Raw genomic sequence first — 24,214 nt, forward strand, 5'->3', positions numbered from 1 at the left:
CCAAACAATAGATCACTAGGCAAACGAAGGTCATGACCGAAGAGCATCTGTGGTGGAGAATAGCCGGTAGTCTCGTGGACAGCACTGCGGTAAGCCAGTAAAAAGAGTGGTAATTTCTTGTCCCAGTCCTGTTGGTTTCTGGAAACCACTAATGAGAGGTTATTAAGGATGGTTCGATTGAACCTCTCTACCATGCCGTCCGACTGGGGATGCAATGGCGTCGTTTGACTTTTGTCAATGCCGAGTAGTTTGCATAGTTCTTTGATTACTGCCGAGGCTAAATTCCTTCCCTGATCGGAATGTAACTGAAGAGGCACTCCGAACCTGGAAATCCAGTGCTGTACCATCACCTCAGCTATTGTGACAGCCTCTTCATTAAGAATAGGATAAGCTTCAGGCCACTTGGTGAAGTAATCAATGACAACGAGTATGTATTTGTTGCCATCAGCAGTTCGTGGCAGAGGTCCCAGGATGTCAAAGCCAAAACGTTCAAAAGGCGCCCCTACGTTGTAACGTAGCAGCTTGCCTCGGCTGCGTCTCCTCGGTCCTTTCCGACCTGCACAGGCATCGCAAGATCGGCAAAACTTTTGCACATCATCCTTTGCATTATTCCAGTAAAAGCGCTCACGAACTCTCTGCAAGGTCTTCATTATTCCAAAGTGACCTCCTGTAGGGCTGCTATGTAATTCTTAAAGGACATCAGGAATGCGGGATCTTGGAAGTATAAGTTGCCATCGGAACGTCTTCCCATCATCCGATTCGAACTTCCGGTATAAGACGCCGTTTCGAATGTGAAGTGAATCCCAGAGTGCCCAGTATTGTTTTGTTGTAGGACTACAGATAGAAATGTCCTGCCATGTAGGTTTTCTGTTTGATGACTGCATTAAATCAATTATGGGTTAAACGTCGCAGTCTTTCAGCTGGTCATTCCTGACTTCATCATCACTCCACGGGTCTCGATCAGCCGATGTTGATGTTATAATTTGTCTTGCGACCAGAGTCAGCAGCTCGTATTTCGCTTCACCCTGGAACAATATCGGCAGCATTCTGGACAAGGTCTTCTAGACAGGGCGTCGGCGTTCCCGTGTGATGATCCCTTACGATGACGGATAGTGATGTCATATTCTTGGAGTCTCTGTATCCACCTGGCTATTTGACCCTCAGGATTCTTGAAATTTAAAAGCCAGGCCAATGAGGCATGGTCCGTGCGGAGGAGGAATTTTTTGCCGTATAGATAATGATGAAAATGTTCTAGAGCTTTGACTATGGCGAGCAACTCTTTCCTAGTGACATAGTAATTCCTCTCCGGTTTAGACAGGCATTTGCTCCAGTACGCCACTACACGTTCTTGGCCGTCTATTTCTTGGGACAAAACCGCAACGACACTTTCATTGCTCGCGTCTGTGTCGAGAATAAATGGTCTGTCGAGCTGAGGATAAGTCAGGATTGGAGCAGATGTTAAAGCTTCCTTAGTTGTTAAATGCATCCTCGCTTTCTTTTGTCCACAAGAACGTTTGCTTGCTCTCTGTCAGCTTGTGAAGGGGTCTTGCGATGGAAGAAAAGTCCTTCACGAATCTCCTATATTAGGTGCAAAGCCCTAGGAAGCTTCTCAGCTGATGGACATTTTCGGGACGTTTCCAGGACTTAACCGCTGATACCTTTTCAGGATCCGTGCGTACACCTTCTGCAGAGATGACATGTCTTCCTTTCGGAACAATTTGCATTTAGCGGGACTCAGCTTCAGATTGGCTTCTTTCAGTTTCTGAAGCACCTTCCGAAGAATTTTTAAATGTTCTTCAAAACTCTTTCCGACGATGATGACGTCGTCCAGGTAAATCAGGCAGGCTTCGTAGGAAAGGCCTTTCAAAACAGTCTCAATAAGACGTTCGAATGTTGCCGGCGCATTACACAGTCCAAACGGCATCACTTTGAACTGCCAAAGTCCTTGTCCCGTTGTAAATGCCGTCTTTTCTCGGTCATCAGGATGAATTTCTACCTACCAAGACCCACTCTTTAAATCAAGTGTTGAGAACCACTTGCTTCCAGAAAGAGTGTCTAGAATGTCATCAATTCTAGGAAGAGGGTAACTGTCTTTCTTTGTAACCTCATTCAACCGGCGATAGTCAACGCAAAATCTTGTTGAGCCGTCTTTCTTTCTGACGAGAACGATGGAAGATGCCCATGGACTAGCTGAAGGCTCGATGACATCGCCTTCTTCCATATCTTTTAACAGTGTTCGCACCTCTTCCTGTTTAGCAAACGGTAGACGTCTTGGATGTTGCATGATCGGGGGATGATCGCCGGTATCTATTCTATGTTATGTTAAACTAGTTCGACCCACGTCAAAAGACAAGCGGGAGAAAACAACTTGAAGATCTTTAATGACGCGATCGGCAGCAATTCTTTCTTTATCGTTTAATTGTGCATTCTGCAATAACTCCGATGTAATGCTCTCTGAGGACACGGATTCTGGGATATTACTCTTTCTTTCTACGCTGGTTACTGGAGTACATGTTGCAACCACTTCAACTTTCTTAATAACTCTCGACTTTTCAGATACATTGGCGACTCTCATCGGGATAACCGTTCTGGATAGGTCGACGAGTGTTGAGGCTACTAGTACTCCTTTTGGGCTATTACAGTTATTGGGATATTCTATGATGCCGTAGTGGAAATTTCTGGGTACTTTTCCGTTTTGCCGGCGCAAGCGATAAAGTCGCCAATAATGGTACAACCGATGCCAAACGGAATATTCTCGCTGGTAACCTTTTACGCCTCATTTTCAAAACAAGTCGCAGCTTTTTCCTATCAGATTGATTGTTTCAATACTGGCACATAATTTTATAGAATTTTTATCAGATAGTTCAGTTTTATGTCTAAGGCCATTTTCGGTAATTAAATCAATTAGGATGCAAACATAGCGCTTACCCGAAGCCGAAAATATAGAAAAGGTAAAGTCGAGGGTTAAATTCATTAATTCTAATGAGAATGCATTAGCGAAGTAAAGCACTGCAGTTTTACATAATATCTGAGTAAGCTATTCGTACGAATTAAAATATTTCTTTCATTTAAACTTGTGTTCCAAATTAAGATTTAACTTGAAATTAATGTAGAATGTTGATAATTACTGAGAGCATTAGATTTTTGTACAGTAGTTTACGTGAGATGAGATCGCTTGGGGTCACGTGATATGAACCGGCGAATCAGGATGTTGAACCATGAAAACATAGTAAATTCTTAAATTAATATCTTTTTATAAATTTATTGGCTTTTTATAAAATTTTAAGCGATATTAAAATGTTTATGCCTTCAAAAAAAGAATTCTTAGAACTAATATTTTTTTTAATATTTTTTATGTGTATACTGTATGTTGTCCCCAATAAAGTCTGCTTGGCGAGATTTGCGCCGGCGAAACGGAAAAGTACCAATTTCTGTTTTCGGCTATGGATCCAGGAAGTAAAATTTTTGTTCTTGCCGGTATTGTGATATTGTCTTGTGCTATGATTTTATGGACAGATTTAACTTCTTCATCATTAACTCCAAATAAAGCTATATCCTCAGATGTAGAATGCAATTCGTTATTTTAAAAATCCAGGGGAAAATTGTATTTCCTTAGAAAGTCCAATCCGAGTATGCAAGAATCCGTGATCTCTGCTACATATGCAGTGTGATGGTAAGCGGCACTTCCAAACGTGATGTTAACGTTTATTTTTCCATCGATGTCGATCTTCTCACCGGACACAGTCTGGAGGGTAACGCAGGGCGGCGCCCAGAAGTTTGTTTCCCAGTTGTTGAGCCAAATCTTTTCGGATGATGGTAACGTTGGCTCCTGTATCTATCGTCATATTGCAGGGAACTCCATTAATATGTCCTATTATGAAAAATCCATTATTGCCGCCTCTCACTGCAGAAATCTGAAACGCTTTAAACTGGGGCTTCTCATTATCTGGCAACCTCCGCCCCGCTAGATGGCCACTAATTAGTTTCCTTGTTGCTTGCTAGGAGCGGTCTTAACATCCGTGCCCTGGGGTGTTCCGTAGTATGTGTCCTTCAGCTCCATAGTTCCAACATTTTAAGGTCGGTTTCTTTTCATTGATATTTCTTCAGGTGCCACTTTGGTAGACGGTTGCACGGATTTTGGCGATTTTTTGGCGATTTTTCTTTTGGCGAGTAATACAACTTATGGTAAACCCATTGCTGGATAAGTTATTTATGGTAACCGATACTTTGTTGTCATTTTATTAAAAAAATAATGCGTTTTATTATGCATAACTTCCGTGTTTTAAATATTATTTATGGCTTCTAAATATTAAAAATTAATTTAATTTTACATTTTTATTTGAAATAAAAATTTTGTTGTTTATAATATTTTATATAATTTTATGCTGTTGATGATGTAATCAATGACGTCACCTTACTTAAAAAGTAATTGGTTTTATTAATATCTATAAATTTAATCTAATGTTTTAAACATTATTTATGGCTGTTAAATATTAAAATACAATTTATTTTTGCATTTGTTTTAAAAATGATTTTATTATGAATGATTATTTAAATAATTTTAATTCCATGCGTGATGATTGATTGCTCCCTGACCAACAGCTCACTGATTGGTTACTGAATATTTGTGCTTTACCGCGCCATTTTAAAATTTTATTATTCATCTCTTCGAATTCATCAGATTTCAAATGGAATGGATATCTTCGTTTCGAAGATGAATGTTGTTATTGGTAATTACCAAGAATTATTGGTATTGGAATAAAAAAATTGCCCTTTGAGACCTTATTTTGGCCAACCTGTCTTTCCTAATCAAAGATTTATATATAAATTGTTAATAGCGTCAGAGGAAATTTAATTAAAATTTTTGGAGGAAATGACTACTTCTTCAATGAAGTGCAAGATATGTGGATAACAGACGAAAATGGTTAAAAGAGACGATTCAATTATGATTTCGATTTTTTTGTGGTACTTAGCAATAAACAAGAGGTTAAATTACTCAAAAAATGTAAGTACATATTTTTCTTTTATTTTATAATTGTATACTTCAATTTTTGTAAAAAAAAAATTAATACAATATTTTCAAAAATTGCTGAGATAATTATTGTCACATATGTTATTATATTTCATATAATGTTAATTATATTTCATATAATGTATTTTAAAATATTTGAATTTAATAATATTCTAATTATTTTAAAAGTTGGTAGGATGGTTTTTAATTCGATATTCAATTTCAGTAATATTTTAATCTAATTAAACGTTGGCATAATGTTTTTATCGCGGTGTTTTTATTCTCTTCTTTGCTATATGAAAGTAATAACCAAACCAAAACCGAAAGTAATAATAACCTTACTTTAGTATTTTATACTCATAGTAAATGTATTTATTTACACTTGCCTGCCATCTTAAAAAACGCCATTTTCAACAAAAAATTAATCCGTTACTTCTAACGATATTTATTTTTTTTTTAAGTTTCGAATACTTTACTGTGCGTGAAAACAGCGTTTTTCAAGATGGCTGACGTTTGTAAAAATCGCGCCAACAATTGCGCCAACGTTGCGCCAACGCCAATTTGTTGTTCGATATGTTCTTGGACGACAGATACTTTTTCCTCAATTAGTTGTTTGATTCGATGTTGGACGGCCGAAACTCTTCCTTCGATTCGCTGCTCCACAGCAGAAACTTTCTCTTCTATTTTTTCCTTCACAGAAGAAACTCTTTCTTGAATTTCTCCAACTTTATTTTCAACGGCGTCTATTCTGCCTTCCATAAAATCAAATTTGTTTTCTATTATGCAGGTAATCTCTTCCTTAACAGCTTTTATGTCTCCTTTAAAAGTTACTTGACCAGCTTCCAACTTTTCGTGACGGCTTCCATTTCCTTTTTAACGGATTCCATTTCCTTTTTAACGGATTTCATTTCTTTTTTAACGGATTCTTCCATCTTTTTCTGACCAGCTTCCATCTTTTCCTGACCAGATTGCATCTCATCTTTCATTTCTTGCTGGCCCGTTTTCATTTCCTCTTTAAATGCAGCAAAGGCTGATATCAGCTATCTTAACTGCTCTTCCATCGCTCTTGTGAATGGCGTTCAAATCCCACTTCTGACACCAAAAATTGTTGCGTGCGTACGGGTTCGTTACGAAATGAATGCACAAGTCCGATGAAAAATGAACATATTATCACAACAAAAATGCTTAAATTTTCTCAAATTATTATGCAGTATTACAATATCTCACAGTAGTTATCTTTTAACTACTCAAATGTCCAATAGAACGTAATTCAAAACAGCTAAAGAAAGCTAATCCGCGAATTCGCTACAATCAACAAGAGCAGTTTTCTAAACAACAACAAACTAAACTAAGCAACTACTACGAACTGAGATGTTTTCCTCCTTTTATAAGATTTTAAAATCACGCGCTAGAATTTTCTAGTACTTTCGCGAAATCAAAAAGAGATATTTATTTATTTAATGCACGCGCTCTTGTATTTTCAATTTTCCGGCTTAGCTTTCTTTTAATATTCATCACGCGCTGCACTACGCGAGAAATAAAACTATTTAATTTATAATTGAACTATTATCAGCTTTTTAAATACGAAATTCGTAACAATATGAACGAAATATAATACTTTTAAGTGAATCTAGTGACAGAGTGTCGCTATGGTAAACAAATAGAGTGAATTTTAAGGAATACATTTATTCTATTTTGCATTATGCACTGTCGGCGAAGTAGATTTAATTCAATCCAATAAGTTTAAATGAAATCCAAGAAACAACGCGCATAATTTAATATTCCGTACAAGGAAGTCATGTGTTGTACACATCAGATTTTTGTATAGGGTAACAGGAAATACTTAAAAAGATGAAACTCTCTTGAAAAAGTATGATTAGAGGTTAAGTCTATTTAACAATCTAAAACCTTCAATCTAAAATACTTTCTTTTCATCTCCTTTGAATAGGCGCGAACTAAAATTAGCACTTTGGCGAGAAAACGGAAAAGCAAAATGACAGTAGGGCTACTTAACATAAAATAACTTGTGAGATAAAAATAAATAAATAGTTACAAATTTTTTATAAGTGCCGCCTTTTTCGTTTTAGCTGGAGAACGCGCTTTTTTTTTAAATCTTGAACAGACTAATCAGTATTCAGTTTCAGTCTAGCCATTTACTATAAATAAAAAACGCACTAACTTTATCTAAACTATAATAATTTACTGGGAGCCGCCAATCCTAGAAATAACCGAATCTTAGCAGAACAATTAAGACAGATAATGAAAATAACTGAACCTCCTTCACTCGTTTCTGTTTCCTCTATTAAAATAAGCTTATTTACATCTTTTGAAAGAAAGTGGAATCTCGAAATTTAATTAAACTTAGGAACTCGAAATTTTAAGCTGATAAACCAAAGACAGGTTAAATTAAAACTTTATCTTAAATTTAAACTTAAGTCAAAACTACAGTTAATTTAATTACCAATACATAAACATTGTCAGCAATATCTAGTCAATTTATGGAGTTTTACAAACGAATAATTTGAAGCAATGAATTACTGTATTTCATAAGATATTTTTAATAAATTGAGATAAAATTAGCTATCAATACATAACTCTTTTTAGAAATTTCTAATCATTTTATGGACTCTCAAAAAAGAAAAAAATTCAAGCAAGGAATTATTGTATTTCATAAGAAATTTTACTAAATTAGACAAAATTAGTTGCCAATACATCTAGTGCATTTATGGAGTTTTAAGAAAGAATAAATTGAAGCATAGAATTGCTGCAGTTCATGAGAAGTAATATGAATTAAGATAAAGTTAGTTACCAATACATAAACTCTTTTAGTAATTTCTAGTCATTTTATGGACTTTTAGGAAAAAATATTTCAGGTAAAGAAATACTGTATTTCATAAGATATTTTTAATAATTAGTTACCAATGCATAATTCTTTTTAGTAATTTTTAGTTATTTTATACAACTTTAAAAAAGAATTATTGTAGGCAAGAAATTATTTAGTTTATAAATTTTTTTAATAAATTAAGATATAATAAGTTAACGTTTTTAATAATTCATAAAAAATTACATTTTTACATTTATAATTAATAAATAACTTTTAGTCCAAAGGGACTTTGTCCCTGAAGGACTTTCGTTTCGCGATTTTGCGTTGAATCACTGTAAATGTCCGTTTCACTGTTGCCACCAAATGTTAGAGTCTGCATTATATTTGAAGAAATTAAGGTATCTGACCTCGTACAAAAGACTATTTTCGGTCAAAATTTCGATTTTTACTTTATTACATTATCTTAAAGAATACATCTTTGGCTATCAAATACAAGTTTCTGCTTGTTGATAGGTTAATTAGAACTGAAGTTATAAGCATTTTTCTGTAACGGAATAAACCGGAAGTTCCAATATTCTGGGCCAGAAGTGAGCGTTTAAATAGATATACCTATTAAGAAACCTTATTTATTATCAAGATTTTGTAAATTATAAACCTTCGTACTAAGTTTAGATATTTTGCAATACATTTTAAGAATCTGGCGATAGTTTGTTTCCCTTTATATCGTATTTAGTTTGGCGCGGAGGGTATTGGACGTTGAATGGATGTGTTGCTGCTGTAACAGCTTTAATATCGTTATTAATCTCTCGTGCATTTGAAATAGATGAATAATAAATAATGTACAGATTACTGGCAATATTGAAATGCAGGCTCGAGAGCTGCATGCATTTTCTCGCACGAAGCATGTAATTATTTTTTTAAATAAGTTTATAGAATATGTTTTCTCTTCTTGTTTGTATGTCGCTATTTTTTTGAGTGTTAAATAAAAGTTATTGCTGTGTTCCATCATTGGAGTTGCTTCATATCGCCAAAGAAGTATTACAGTCTTAATTATTTTGGAGGCACCGACCGAGATCGAATAATCGTGCGTATTTTTATTTTATTAGTTCATCACTGAACATAATATTAGTGATACCAGATTATTATTTCCTGTTCATAAAGAATTGCTTTATTTTATTAGTTCATCACTGAACATAATATTAGTGATACCAGATTATTACTTCCTATTCATATAGAATTGCTTTATTTTATTAGTTCATCACTGAACGCAATATTAGTGATACCAGATTATTACTTCCTGTTAATAATAAATTGTCTTATTTTATTACCGTATTTGATATTGTATTTAATATTCATTTTAGTTGTCCATACGGTAGATATATATATTCCTCTATGTTATTATTCTTATTTTAATCACAATTAATGTGGTAGAGAGAATGAACTTCATATAATTTAAATATTTCATTTTTGAGCTATTTTGAGGAAATATAAGGAACACAGTGTTCGTTAATTTTAAACATAGAAACAATGTCTTACTTAGGAAAAGCTCGTAAGGAAGATTTGCAAAATCTCGCGGCTGAACTGGGAGTTCATGTGACTGCAGATTTGAAAATAGTTGATTTAAAACAGAAAATTGTTGAAAGTAGAGATTATGATGAAGTCTTCATCAAAGGAGTCTTAGACACAATAATAGAAGAACGGAAAGAGAAGGAGGAAAGGGAAAGAGAAGAAAGGAAAGAGAGGGAGGAAAGAGAAGAACGGAAAGCGAGGGAGGAAAGAGAAGAACGAAAAGAGAGGGAGGAAAGAGAAGAACGGAAAGAGAGGGAGGAAAGAGAAGACCGGAAAGAGAGGGAAGAAAGGGAAAGAGAAGAACGTAGGAGACAAGAAGAAGCAGATGAGCGGAGAAGGAACGAACAGTATGAATTAGAGAGATTAAGACTTGAAGCAGAGACAAAGTCTCAAAATACCGGACAGATCCGGCCGAAAACGGAGCTGCGTCACCTTATGCAGAAATTCGATGACAAGAAAGGAGATATCAGTCTATATTTGCTATTGTTTGAAAGGCAAGCAGAATGGGCTAAAATTGATAAAGAAGAATTTGTATCTCATTTACTAAAACTACTTCCTTACGAAGTAACCCAGTTAATAGCTAGAGAACCCTCCGATAAAGCTAAAGACTATGAACACGTGAAAATTTATTGTTAAGACAGTTTAAACTAAGCCCGGAAAAGTTTAGGCAGAAATTTATGAAACATCAAAAGAGTACCGAATCCACATGGGTGGATTTCAATTATGAAATAGAAAGTTATTGCAAAGAATGGGTGACTGGTCTAGGAGTTAAGACTTTTGATCAGTTGCTAGATTTGATGGTGCTTGACCAACTTAAACGTCGAGTTCCTCCTGAAATTCTAGATAATTTTCTTGCTGAATGGGTAGAGATGATTTCATCTAAAAAATTAGCTGAAAAACTTGATGCCTATGAAAACGTTTGCGGAAACTTTCAAAAAAGGCCTGTAGTGGATCGGCAGAAAGAAAGATACAATGCACTAACTCAAGGTAAATTGAGTTCAGATAATAAAAATAAAACTGAAAAAAAATTGTCATCAGGATTTAATTCGCAAAGCTGGTTTCATAGACCTAGAAGTCCACGTCCAGATGATAAATATGAAAAACGAAAAACGCCACAATGCTATCAGTGTGGGTGCTATCAACATTTAAGACCCCAATGTCCAAAACTTAAGAATAGTACTGAATCTCCTGCTAATCTTAAAAGAATTAATGCAAAACCAGAGGATAAATTTCTATTACCTTATACTAGTATGGGTTACGTAAATGGTCATAAAATTCCTATATTAAGGGATTCAGGTGCTAGTATTGATATAGTTTGTCGCAAATACATCACGCCGGAAATGCTGACAGGTGAAAATGTGTGGGTGCAACAGCCATTAGATTTGAATCCAACCTATTTACCATTGGCTGAGATCGAACTAAATTGCGATCTTGGGCGAGTAATAACTAAGGCTGCCATTATTAGAAATGAACTCGACAAAGGAAGGTATTTATTAGGCAATCGAACTTTTTCACTGTTGAATAAACAAGGAACCTGATAGTTGTGCTCACCAGGTTAATGCTGTCTCTACTAGAGCTCAAAAGAAAAGAGAAATAGCCGAAGAGAAGATCTTGGAACCGATTATTACGTATTTCCGGAGTCATTCTGACTAGAGGGCGCTGCGTTCGTCCTAATAGTCAGTGGCAGGCAGGATACTAAAGGTGTAAGACGTGGAAGGCAGAGATGCCTAATAATATATCTCTAATTGATTGAAATTTTCGTATATTTTCTTGTAAATAAATGTTATTGTTAACAAAACCTCTTATTATCTCTTGGATGCACCTTTAGTCTCACAGAACCATTAGATGCAAAATTGGTGCATCTTATCCGCGAATGTGGAATACCGGAAGTAATTAGTCATCATTACTGGATTATATTTCTGAGAAGTTTGGATACTGTACGTACGCTTTTGGATACGTAACATTGCATACTGGACTGTGGAGGTAAGACCTTTTGAACTCACAAATTCGGAGTTAATATGGATAAGCTTTCGAAAATAATTGAAAAAAGAAGTAACGTTCGCGCTAGTGTTACTAAACTAGTTAAAAGAGTGCAGAAGCTCGATGAAGCTGTCGAAGACGTAAGTTCATTATCAGAACTACTGGAACTATTAGAAACGAAAGAGCAGATCTTGAAAAACCATGATTTAGAGGTGGAAGCACTCCTAGACGATCCGGAAAAATTTAAAAATGAATTAAAAGGTTCGGAAGAATATGATGACAAAATATTGTTAGCTAAGATTAAACTAAAGAGCAAAATTAAAGAATTAGCAGCAGAAAATGTTCAGCGGACTTCTTCAGTTCTTAACACATCTAGTGTTTCGGAAAACACCGTTACGGCTTTAAAATTACCAAAGTTAGAAATTTCGCGATTCTCTGGTGATTCTGGCAAATTTATGGAATTCTTAAACTGTTTTGATAGCGCAATCGGTTCAAACAATTCACTTACGAAAATTGAAAAATTCCAATATTTAAAATCTCTTCTTTCTGGTCCTGCATATAACGTTGTTGCGGGTTTTGAATTAAATGAGAAAAACTATGACTCATGTCTTGAGCTTTTAAAACAAAGATATGGTAGAACTGATTCTATTATAAATTCTTACATGACTAAATTATTAAGCTTAGAACCCGTGAGAAGTTCGTCTAATGTTAAGGGTTTGCGTAAATTATACGATGAAATAGAAGTTAATATAAGAAATCCGAAATTTGCGTTCAGTAAATGTAACGGAGGGTTCATATGGGCATTTATTGAATCCAATATTATTGAAGTTGCTACCACAAGATTTGGTGTTAGATTTTCACCGAAAACGAAACAGGGAAGTGAATTGTGAGGTTTCGGAAATTATTATGTTTTTGAGGAATGAAGTCGAATCTAGGGAAATTGCCGAAACTGTGATGAGCCCTCTAAAAAGTTACGAAACGAAACGATCCTTTTCCCAAAATTATCAAAGTGGTCAAACTTATCAGAAAAACTATTCAAAGCCTAAAAATATATCAACCGTTTCAGCGTTAAATACACAAATAAAAGATGTTTGTTTATTCTGTGACGGTCATCACGATTCCGTAAGTTGTAAAAAATTGGATGTAGAACAAAAAATAAATAAGCTTAGGACTGAAGCTAGATGCTGGTGTTGTTTCCAGAAATATCACATGTCTCGCGTATGCAGGGCAAAAATATCGTGTAAAAATTGTTTAAGCAATTTTCATCATGAGTCAGTGTGTAGAAAAAATAAACCCGCTAATGTTACTTTGAAAGGTTGTGAGAAGCGAGTGGAAAGCGAAACTGTTTTGAATGACTCACAATCTAAATCTAATAAAAGCGCCGAGAATATTTCTGTGTCTCATAGTAATATATGTACCAAAAATAAGCCCTTTTTACAAACAAGTACAGTTTTAGCTTGTTCGGATGAAAATTCAGTCTTAACTAATGTTATTTTAGACAATGGTAGTCATCGAAGTTTTATTTCATCTCGATTAGTTAAAGAATTAAAATTAAAGCCAATACGCTACGAAAGAATAGCTATTTTTGCTTTCGGAGACAAAATAGGACGTGAGAAGGAATACGGTATCGTTTCATTGACATTGCGCAATAGGGATCAAAGTTCGAAATCGTACGAGTTAGAAGCTGTCATAACGGATTATATATCTGATTTGTCCTTGAAAATTCCTGATGTATCTATTCGTAATGCGTTGAAGGAAAGAGGTTTACCTTTGGCTGATTCATTTTCTGGCGACTGTCAGACGGAAATACTTATCGGATGCGATTCATTTTGGGATATTGTTTATGACGAGAGAGTAAAGTTAAATGAAAACATTACTGCGATAAATTCTTGTTTCGGTTGGTTACTTGCGGGAGTGAAAGGAAGTAATAAATTGACTAATAATTATGAAAATGTATGTTTAGTCATGGACTCTTCTTCCATTTTGTGCGATTTGAAAAAATTTTGGGAAATAGAAGAATTTCAGTCAGACAAACAAAACTTTTCTGAATGGGACAATCAGTTGATTGAAAAATTTGAAAATTCTCTGGAATTTAATGGGGAAAGGTACGTTTGTAGATTGATGTGGAAGGAAAACTTGGGACCTGCAGTTGGGTTGAATTCTAATTATGAGGTTGCGAAAAAGCGTTTTGATTCGTTAAAGCAAAAACTAAATAAAAATCAAGAAATTTATGACCAGTATAAACAAATTATATCGGATCAGTTAGAATGTCAGATTGTGGGAAAATGTGTTAATGAAGATAAAAATTCAGGATATTATATGCCTCACAGAGCGGTAATTAGGGATGACAAGGAAACAACTCGAGTTAGAATTGTTTATGACTGTAGCAGTAAGGCTAATGAAAATAATAAATCTCTTGAGTCTCTAGAATCAGGAGTAAATCTTTATGCAAATTTATTGGACATAATTCTTAAATTTCGAGAATATCAAGTTGCATTTTGCGGAGATTTAGAGAAAGCTTTTCTTATGATAGAGATTGCGGAGGAAGATAGAAAATACCTTAAATTTTTGTGGTTTCCCGAAGAGGTAGGTGATTCAACCGAAACTCTTCATTTAAATCGTCTCCCATTCGGTTTAACTACTTCGCCATTTTCCTTGGCTTGCGTTTTGAAATTTCACATAAAGAAATTTAAGGAACATCATCCAAAATGTTATGACATGTTAAATTCTTTTCTTTATGTTGATGATCTCTGCTATGGAGCCAATACTGTTCAAGATGCTTATTATTTGACGTCTACGGCAATAGAGATATTAAAAGCAGCGGGATTTCATTTGAGGAAATTAAAAACTAATTGTCCGGAATTGTATAAACTTTGGAATGAAAACCGATATGAGGAAAATACTGACTTCGGGCAAGGAACAGGTTTCTTGGGGTTGAAGTGGGATCCGATTGAGGATAAAATTAAATTAGATTTAAGAGATGTTAGGGATTCCATTGATGCTAGAATCACCAAGCGTCATGTTTTGAGAGTTATTTCAAAGATATTTGATCCATGTGGACTGATTAGTCCCTTTGTAATCACTGTGAAAATTCTTCTGCAAGAGATGTGGGAACGTGGTCTACAATGGGATGAAGATTTGCCAAGTGACCTACAAAATAAATGGAGAACCTGGTGTTCTGAACTTTGTGAACTTGAATCAGTATCTATTGAAAGAAGGTTTTTTGAAAGTGTAGAAATAAGTGAAGTTTCTCTTCATGTGTTTTGTGACGCCAGTCCCAAGGCATATGGGGCTTTGCGTTCCTAAGGTACGTGAATTACAATGGCCAAATCAAAGTGAGCTTTATAATGTCAAAAAGTAAAGTTGCTCCTTTAAAAACTTTGACTCTTGCAAGATTAGAAATAATGGCAGCACTCCTCGCTGCACGTTTAGGAAATTATTTACAAGGTCTATTTCCTAATTTCGCGAAACAAATTTTCTTTTGGAGCGACTTTCAAATCGTCCTTCATTGGTTGAAAGGATCTTCTAAACAATGGAAACCATTTGTCGCCAACAGAGTAGCTCAAGTGCAGTCGCTGACTCTACCAGAGTGTTGGAACCATTGCAGTGGCTCCGACAATCCCGCAGACCTTACTACTAGAGGAGAATCGGCTAGGAGATTTTTTACAAGTTCTCTGTGGTGGTCAGGCCCTGTTTGGTTGTCTAGACCACTTTACTTGTGGCCTCTTCAAGAATCGCTACAACATTTTAATGACATCTGTGATGAACGCGTTATAGTGAAAGAGCGACGGACTGCACTGGTTAATTCCATGGTAACCAGTTCAGCTAATGGAAACTTACCTATGTCGTCATTACTAGACGTTAATGACTTCAGCGAATTAAGTAGATTACTGCGTGTTACTGCTTGGATTAAAAGGTTTGTGCACAATTCTAAACCTAATTCTACAAAATTAAATGGACCTATATGTGCTCCAGAACTCGAGCAAGCTTTGCGTTTTTGGATCAAAGCTACTCAATTCAAACATTATAGTACAGAAGTTACCCAACTTCTTTCTAAAGGAACTATCGATAAGAGTTCACGCATATTTAATATGAATCCTGAACTTGATGATAATAACTTACTTTGTTTAAAAGGACGTTTACAGTTTTCAAGTAACGATATGCGAGCCAAACATCCTTGGCTTCTTCCATCTAATGATAAATTTGTTGAACTACTTATCTCTGATTCTCATACTAAAATGTGCCATTTAGGTGTTGATGCAACTTTAACACATTTACGAGAACAATTCTGGATTGTTAAAGGTCGTCAGTTTGTGAAAAAAGTGTTAAATAACTGTCTGATTTGTAGACGATTCAAAGTGAAATCTGGAATGCAGGTGGTTGCCCCTTTACCGCCTGACAGAATTCAAGAGCATCCACCATTTGATGTATGCGGTGTGGATTTTGCCGGACCATTTTTTGTTCGTGATTTTAATTCAAAGTGTTATTTACTTATATTCAGCTGTGCAGTGACAAGAGCTATCCACTTAGAAGTAGTTCTTAACATAAGTGCTGATTCCTTTTTGTTAGGATTCCGACGATTTGTTTCTCGTCGAGGATTATGTTCCACTATATATTCTGATAACGCCAAAGCTTTTAAAAAAGCAAATAGTGAATTGAAAAAATGGTGGAATCAGATAGATAATGATCAAGTTAAAACTTTGTTTGCTTCTAAAGGTATAGTTTGGAATTTTATAGTTGAAAAAGGTCCATGGTGGGGAGGTTTCTGGGAGAGACAGATACGGACGGTTAAAACCTGCTTAAAATTGTTGTACGATCCTCTCTATCTTTGAAGGAATTGGAAACTGTTTTTTCGGAAATTGAAGCTCTGGTTAATTCCAGGCCTATCACGTATCTGTACAACGAACCCTCAGAACCCTCTCCACTCACCCCATCTCATTTTCTTATTGGTAAAAGATTGGTGTCTTTACCTGTAATAAAACATAAAAATGAAAATTTAAATGTTAATAGGAATTCTTTGGTAAAGAAATATAAATATCAGCAAACACTTTTGAATCACTTCTGGAACAGGTGGAGAAAGGAATATTTACTTAATCTAAGATCAGCTTATATTTCTCCACAACCAGGTAAAATAGTTTCATTTAAAGTGAATGATATTGTTTTGATTAATGATGAGCGTTATCCCAGAAATATGTGGATGATGGGGAAAATATTAGAGCTATATCCAGGAAAAGATGGAAAAGTTCGTTCTCTTCTTATTCAGACTCCTAAAGGACAAATAAAACGCTCAGTACAACTTGTGTATAATTTGGAAATTAATTCTTAATTGTGTTAGTTTAATTGAGTTGCAACCTGTTAATGTTCTATCTGTGTATTAATGATAGTTTAATTGTGCTTATATTTTAATGCTTGATATTTGAACAATTTTCTTTGGAAGTTAAAAGTGTAATTGGTTTTTGTATGTTAAGTCACTGAATAATTTTGAAGCTTTGTATTTGATATAATATGCTATTTATATTTTTATTCTTGTAATTTTAAATGGTTCCTGAATGTAAATTTAGTTAAAATTCAATGGTAAGTGAACTCAAGTGAGTTCAGGTGGGGAGTATTACGTATTTCCGGAGTCATTCTGACTAGAGGGCGCTGCGTTCGTCCTAATAGTCAGTGGCAGGCAGGATACTAAAGGTGTAAGACGTGGAAGGCAGAGATGCCTAATAATATATCTCTAATTGAAAATTTTTGTATATTTTCTTGTAAATAAATGTTATTGTTAACAAAACCTCTTATTATCTCTTGGATGCACCTTTAGTCTCACAGAACCATTAGATGCAAAACCGATGAAGGAAGAAAATAAAGCATCCAGAGATGTTTTTGAAGAAGAAGATAATTTATAGTTTTTGAAGCTAAATTCGGAAGATGAAACTCTCATGAAACTGGCAAACATTGACTCAGAAGAAATTGCACAACTTCAGCTTGCTGATAAGGAACTGTCTAAAATCATCCAAGAAGTTAAAGAAGGTACATGCAAAAATGAGAACTATAGTCTGACAGGAAAAGAACTTTTAGTTAAAAAAACGACGGATAAAATGGGCTTTGAAAGACAGCTTGTCGTTATACCTGAAAAACTCAAGCCGTCAATTATAAAGATGTGCCACGAAGGAACTTCTGGTCATTTGGGTGTCAAAAAGACCAAAGACAGACTTGCTAGATATTTTTACTGGACGAGGTGTTACAAAGAAACTGAAGATTTTGTAAGAACCTGTGATGTTTGTCAGCGCGCTGGAAAAGGAAATGACAAAAAGAAGGCTCCAATGACATTAGTACCAGTAATTTCCGAAATATTCACTAAAATAAATGTCGATGCCGTTGGTCCGCTACCTATTTCAAAGACTGGAAAAAAATATATTATTACAGCTCTGTGTATGTCGTCCAAATATCCAGATGCTGTTGCGGTGACAGACATTTCTTCGCCATCTGTGATTGATGCTTTCTTACAGATTTTCAGTCGTATGGGTTTCCCAAAAGTGATCCAAACAGATCAGGGAACCTCTTTCGCCAGTGCTTTGACAGAGGAATTTTTGGAGAGTTTCGGCATTAAACATGTAAGAAGCTCTGTGTATCATCCGCAGAGTAATCCCGTTGAGCGATTCCATAGAACGCTAAAAAGGGTGTTAAGAGTCGTATATATAGGAGCGACTTCGGATTGGGAGAATTGTCTACCATCAGTTCGTTTTGCTCTCAGAACAGTCACACACAAAAGCACTGGTTTTACACCAGCAGAATTAGTTCATGGTAAAAACCTACGAACGCCAGTCACTTTACTTTATGAGCAGTGGCTAAAACCGATAGAAGAAAGTAATAATGTTGTCAGTTACGTTTTCGAACTTATTAATCGAATGAAGAAATGCCAAGAACGTGCCGTGGAAAACATGAAAGAAGCTCAACAACGGAGGAAAACATGGTACGATCGAAACGCAGTGAAAAGAGAATTTGCTAGAGGAGATTTAGTTCTTGTTTTATCAACGAATCGTCAAAATAAACTAGAAGTACAGTGGAAAGGACCTGGAAAAATAGAGCAGAAAATTTCAGAAACCAATTATATTGTAAGTTTCGAGGAACAAAATGAGCCAAATCAAGTATATCACATTAACATGCTTAAACCATATTACAAAAGACCAGAAATGATTAATATGATAACTGAAGTGGAAGGAGACTTAGAAATGGACATTCCTCGTTTACCTTCCAATCCAAGTATATTAAATTTCTCGGACATCATAGAGGAGAATGAACTCGAGAAAAGGTTGAAATCCGAGCAAATAGAAGATTTACGAAAGATTTTATGGAAATATTCTGGTTGTTTTTCAAATAATCCTGGACTAACAAACTTAGTTTGTCACGATATTGAGCTATTAAATAACGAACCAATACAAATAAAGCCATACAGACTGTCACCCCGACAAACTGAAATTCTCAAAAGGCAAATACAGAAAATGCTCGATCTTAAAATTATACAGCCGTGAGAATCGGACTATACATCTCCCATGATTTTGATAAAATCTTCATCAATGGATCCTCGGCCTTGTATTGATTATCGTAAACTCAATGTTGTTACTAAAACTGAATACTATCCTTTGCCTAATATTGAAGAACGTATCGAAACTGTAGCAAAAGCAAAATATATTACCCTATTAGATTTATCTAGAGGCTACTGGCAAATTCCGTTAACAGAAAGAGCCCAGAGATATGCAACATTTGTAACTAGTTTTGGAAGTTTCAGGCCTCTACGTTTACCCTTTGGATTAAAAAATGCCCCATATTTTTTTAGCAAAGTTATGACTAAAGTCTTGGCTGGATGCGAAGGTTTCGCTGTACCATACCTGGATGACATTGCCATGTACTCAGAAAACTGGGAAGAGCACCTTAAAAACTTAACTTCTGTTCTAGAAAGAATACAGAAAGCAAATTTACGACTAAAACCATCAAAATGTAAATTTGCACAAGATCAAGTGAGTTACCTAGGCCATGTTGTGGGACAAGGACAACGAACCCCGGATGAAGTAAAGATCCTGGCTGTAAAGGAGTATCCTACACCTAAAACCAAAACAGAAGTACGTGCTTTCTTAGGACTGGTAGGGTATTATCGCCAGTACATACCGAGATTTTCGGAAATTGCTTCACCCCTCACAGACGCTTTGAAGGGGGTAACAAAAAAAGAAAATATACAATGGTCTGAAATATGTGACAAAGCTTTTAAAAATTTAAAAGAGTTGCTATGCAAGAAACCAATTCTGTATGCTCCCGATTTTGATAAAAGGTTTATTATACAAACCGATGCCTTAGACAATGGCATGGGTATAGTACTATGCCAATTAGATGATGAACAACGTGAACATCCTATCTTGTATATAAGCAAAAAATTTACTAAGTTTGAAAAGAATTATTGTACTACTGAAAAGGAGTGCGCTGCTATCATCTACGCTATCAAGAAACTGCATTTTTATCTGGATGGTCAGCAAGAATTCTTGATTCAAACTGATCATAATCCTTTCGTCTGGCTACAATCCAACGCCAAATGTAACTCTAGATTGATGCGCTGGGCACTCTCATTACAACCTTATAATTTTAAGGTCATTCATCGCAAAGGATCTTTTCACAAGAACGTAGATGTTCTGAGTAGAATTAAGTAATGTAATAACTCTTAGTGTATGTAACTACGTTCAGAATTTATTTTATTATTTAATGTATGATCAACTGATGTATTTGAACGTTCTCCATTTTTTTCTTTTTAAATGTGGTGTAAAAGTATTTGTTTAAAACTTTAAATTTTTGACCTGAAATTTGGAAACTTATGAGAGAAGTTACCTTTTCTCTTTAAGCAAATGAGCAAGCCGAGCTTATTAAACTGTCAAATTTTACAGGACTTTTCCCGGGGAAAAGTCTCTCCGTTGGGGGAGAGGTTGTAACAGCTTTAATATCGTTATTAATCTCTCGTGCATTTGAAATAGATGAATAATAAATAATGTACAGATTACTGGTAATACTGAAATGCAGGCTCGAGAGCTGCATGCATTTTCTCGCACGAAGCATGTAATTATTTTTTAAATAAGTTTATAGAATATGTTTTCTCTTCTTGTTTGTATGTCGCTATTTTTTTAGTGTTAAATAAAAGTTATTGCTGTGTTCCATCATTGGAGTTGCTTGATATCGCCAAAGAAGTATTACACTGCTTTGTCGATTAGCGTTGATAAAGTGCTTGATTTGAAAGCTATGTCAAATTTTTGCATCATTTGCAACAAAATAAATAGAATTGAATGCAATCTTCAGCACGACATATTCAGCACATTATGCGCTTTTTGAATGACGTATTATTACATTACGAAAGCTAAAGTACACGGAGTGTTATGAGGATGGGGATTCTAAGGGGTTTTTAACTGTGAAAGATATATATGGGAAAGATTCGGTCAGGAAACTGGAATGCATTGGACATCTACAGAAAAGGTTAGTAGTAGACTAAGAAAAGTAAAAAACTCAGCTCCTGAATTGAAAGGAAAAGCTAAACTGGCTGATTCTTTTATTGAAAAACTGCAGAATTAGGAATTGCAATTAAAAGTAATGTGGAAACTTAATTGAGATGCAGCAGGTTGTACTAGCTGCTTGTTCCATTGTAGTTCTTTGAAACCAATGCTCTCCTCGATCAATGAGTTGGAATGTGCGATTGCAGAAATCAGGAAAAATCAGGAAGAAAAAAAATCAGGCAAAAACCTCTGGTATATCAACACATATTTTGATTAAACCTACATATATGGAGTTGATTACATAAACAAGAGTTATTAAAAAAGTGCATACATGACAAAACTCAAAATATCAGGGAACGTTTTAATGGCATTTTATTGCAAATTGTTCCGAAAGAAACATTCATAAACTTGCGAACATTAATGTTTGGAGCAAATGTAAGTATTGTGTTATTTAATGATATATTTATAAGTTTGCTTGAAGCATATTCAAGGTTAGGTATGTATTCTGAATTTTACACTGAGCAGGGAATTCGAAAACTTGATAAAGTGCAAAATCATGACTCTTGGCGGCATTCCACAAGTTTTACAAAAACCCAAAGAAAAATTTACGCTCTGTTCGAAAGAAAAAGTGCAAAGTGTGTGAAGAAACAATAACGTGTCAGTTACAACTCAGGCGAATTTTAATTATCAGAGATGCTTCTTTCACTAAGAAATTGTTTTATGAAAACTTAAACTTGTTTTCTGAAAAATGATTTTTCTGTAAATATTGCCAATAGTAACAGCCATAACTCAAAATTTTATCGATAAAATTAAATGATGCTTTCTATACATGTTTCATATAATCTGATGCATGCTCTGAAGCGGAAGATTTTAGAAATATTAATTAGAAGTTGAATTGTTACTTTTTATTTTTAGATTTTGAATGCAATAATAGGAAAATATACAATAAATACTATACATTTTGACATATCCTCAAGAATATATAAATATTTCTTAATTATTTTGCTTCATTGCATACAAAACAAGTGTAAATGTAAATACAAATTAAAAAAAACTGCATATTTATATATAAATTTTTCACCGTAGTTGTTGCCGTAAAGGCAAAATTTAAGGAAAAATTATCCTTTTTTTCATTATTTTTCAAAATTAAAACTACTCAGCCTTACGTTTTAAGCTGTTTTCATTAATTAATATGCTTATCTTCAAATTAATATGTTTATAGTTAAAATAAAAAACCATTTTTAAAAAAATGGTACCCGAACGAGGTCGGATACCTTAAATAATGAAAAATCTGCATAAATATATGTATTGTATATTTCTCACATTGTGATAAAACAACGGTACATAGAGCCATCGAATTTTGAATGACGTAATATGCGAATTGCAGACATGTGGAAGCCCAAATTTGAAATTTGGAATTTGTTTTATTATCGATTCCATATTTCGTAAAACTTTAACGAATTTTTGAGTAAAAACCTCAACGATTTGAAAGCAAGCAATGGTGATAATCTACGGGTGGGGAAAAACCTTTTTAACTCCAGCGCGCGAAACTGTGTATCGGAAATTTTAAAGATAGGCTCATTTTAAAATTATTTTGCGACATTGCTGTTGAATTGAGATTTATGGTTTAAGTGCGAAGAACATGATATTTAGTAAATAAAGGTAATTCACAAAACGTTAAAAAACGACCCTTTGGACGTAATTTAAAATCTGAAATTTTTCAGATTTTTTTAATGTATTATAGTATGTATTTCTGGTCATTTTATACAATTTTTGGAAATAATAATTTTAAGCAAAGAATTACTGTAGTTCAATAGACAGTTTTAATATATCCTACCATACTTCTATTTCGATTTCCGACAGAAAGGCGTAAATTTATTTCAGTAAAACGAGGTAAAGAATAACCTCAAAAGTTTTGCTATCCTTTCGAAGAGCTGTACATTTTTAATGCTGCGGAATCTGAAGCTTTAAATCAAAAATAAAATAAGCCTGCACGTAAATCCAACTGCCTTCAAATAGTAACACCGTTTTCAAAAAATGATAAATCACATAAAAGTGTTCCTCAATTAGAATTCCATTTTTTAGTTTTTCAAGACGTTTGCCTTTTCCAAGCAAATTATTGAAGCAATTCCTCCCGCTTAACATTCTTAAATTGTCTTAAACTTATGCAGTATAATAATTACATGATTAGTAAAATTATGCAAATATTGTAAATATATTGTAAATATGCTCGCAGCAGAAACATAAATAATATTACTAACGTAAATAATAATATTACTAACGTAAATATGAGCATACTCAGATTAACTACAAATTATGCTAATATATTACAGATATTGAAACTTTTGCAAACATATTACAGTCTTGTCTGTGATAACTTTTTATACAGAACTCATAAAATCATTGTCAGCATTATGAATCTGAAACTGAGAGATTATCATCATAGCCGTGTTTTGCTTCTTATCGGATAAAGTGTAGATGTCTCATGTTCGAAAGCAACTAATTTTTTTATGGCGGAGTGGTGAGGCTTCATAAATTTTCTTTCGTAAATATGAGCATATTTCAGATTAACTACAAAATTACAAAAACATTTGTTTCAGGGGGAAAAAATGAAAATTTAACAAACTTTTGCTCAGTTAAATAATAGTTTGTAAAGTATTTATTTTAACTCTCTAAACGTTATGACCGGCTTTATACGGTCATCAGAAGTTTTACTACTTCGCGCATATTAGCTTATAATTTAAGATATTTTCCCTTCTTACTTTCTTTAGCAATGTCTTTTAATAACATCTTTAATAATCTTAATGACTATAAGTTTACGAAAATGAATACTAAAATAAGTAATTATAGAAAAGCAATTAATAAATGCTGTTTAAATACCGGTCTTCACATGACGGATATAAAATCCTGTGCCGCTGAGAGGGTTAAATAACCAGCTACTTTATATTCCGAATCTATTCTGTCACCTCTCCCTTTCCATTTTCCTGCCCTAATGCAAATTTTAGCTAGCACGTAAGGATTTGAGAGTGATTTAGCTAGAGTGTGTTTCGCCTGTTGAAGGCCCGTTACCAACTGCTATTCCACGATAGCATCGGCTTATTCTACCTTATTAAAGGTTATCTTCGTACCATTATAAGTTTTTTGTTAAATTATAAGTTTAGTCTAGATAGCCTAAACATATTGCATCTCGAATTATCTCTATTCCGAAACAATAAAAATGTTATCCATTTCAAGAAACAGTGAATCCATGTCCGAAGATATATTTCCGTTGAACGTGAATGCTGATATTCTAGCATAACATTTTACAACACATAG

General features: G+C 34.4%; 1 protein-coding gene across 5 annotated transcripts in view; it reads right to left on the reverse strand.

Annotated features, from left to right (window-relative positions):
• Window positions 1-24,214, reverse strand: part of LOC118200338 (protein Obscurin-like) — a 500,451-nt gene that overhangs the window by 130,623 nt on the left and 345,614 nt on the right. The window lies entirely within an intron of this gene.

The sequence above is a fragment of the Stegodyphus dumicola genome, chromosome 1 (assembly GCF_044657685.1).
Source record: "Stegodyphus dumicola isolate Sdum_Otavi_A_Nest chromosome 1, ASM4465768v1".
In the NCBI taxonomy this organism is placed as follows: domain Eukaryota; kingdom Metazoa; phylum Arthropoda; class Arachnida; order Araneae; family Eresidae; genus Stegodyphus; species Stegodyphus dumicola.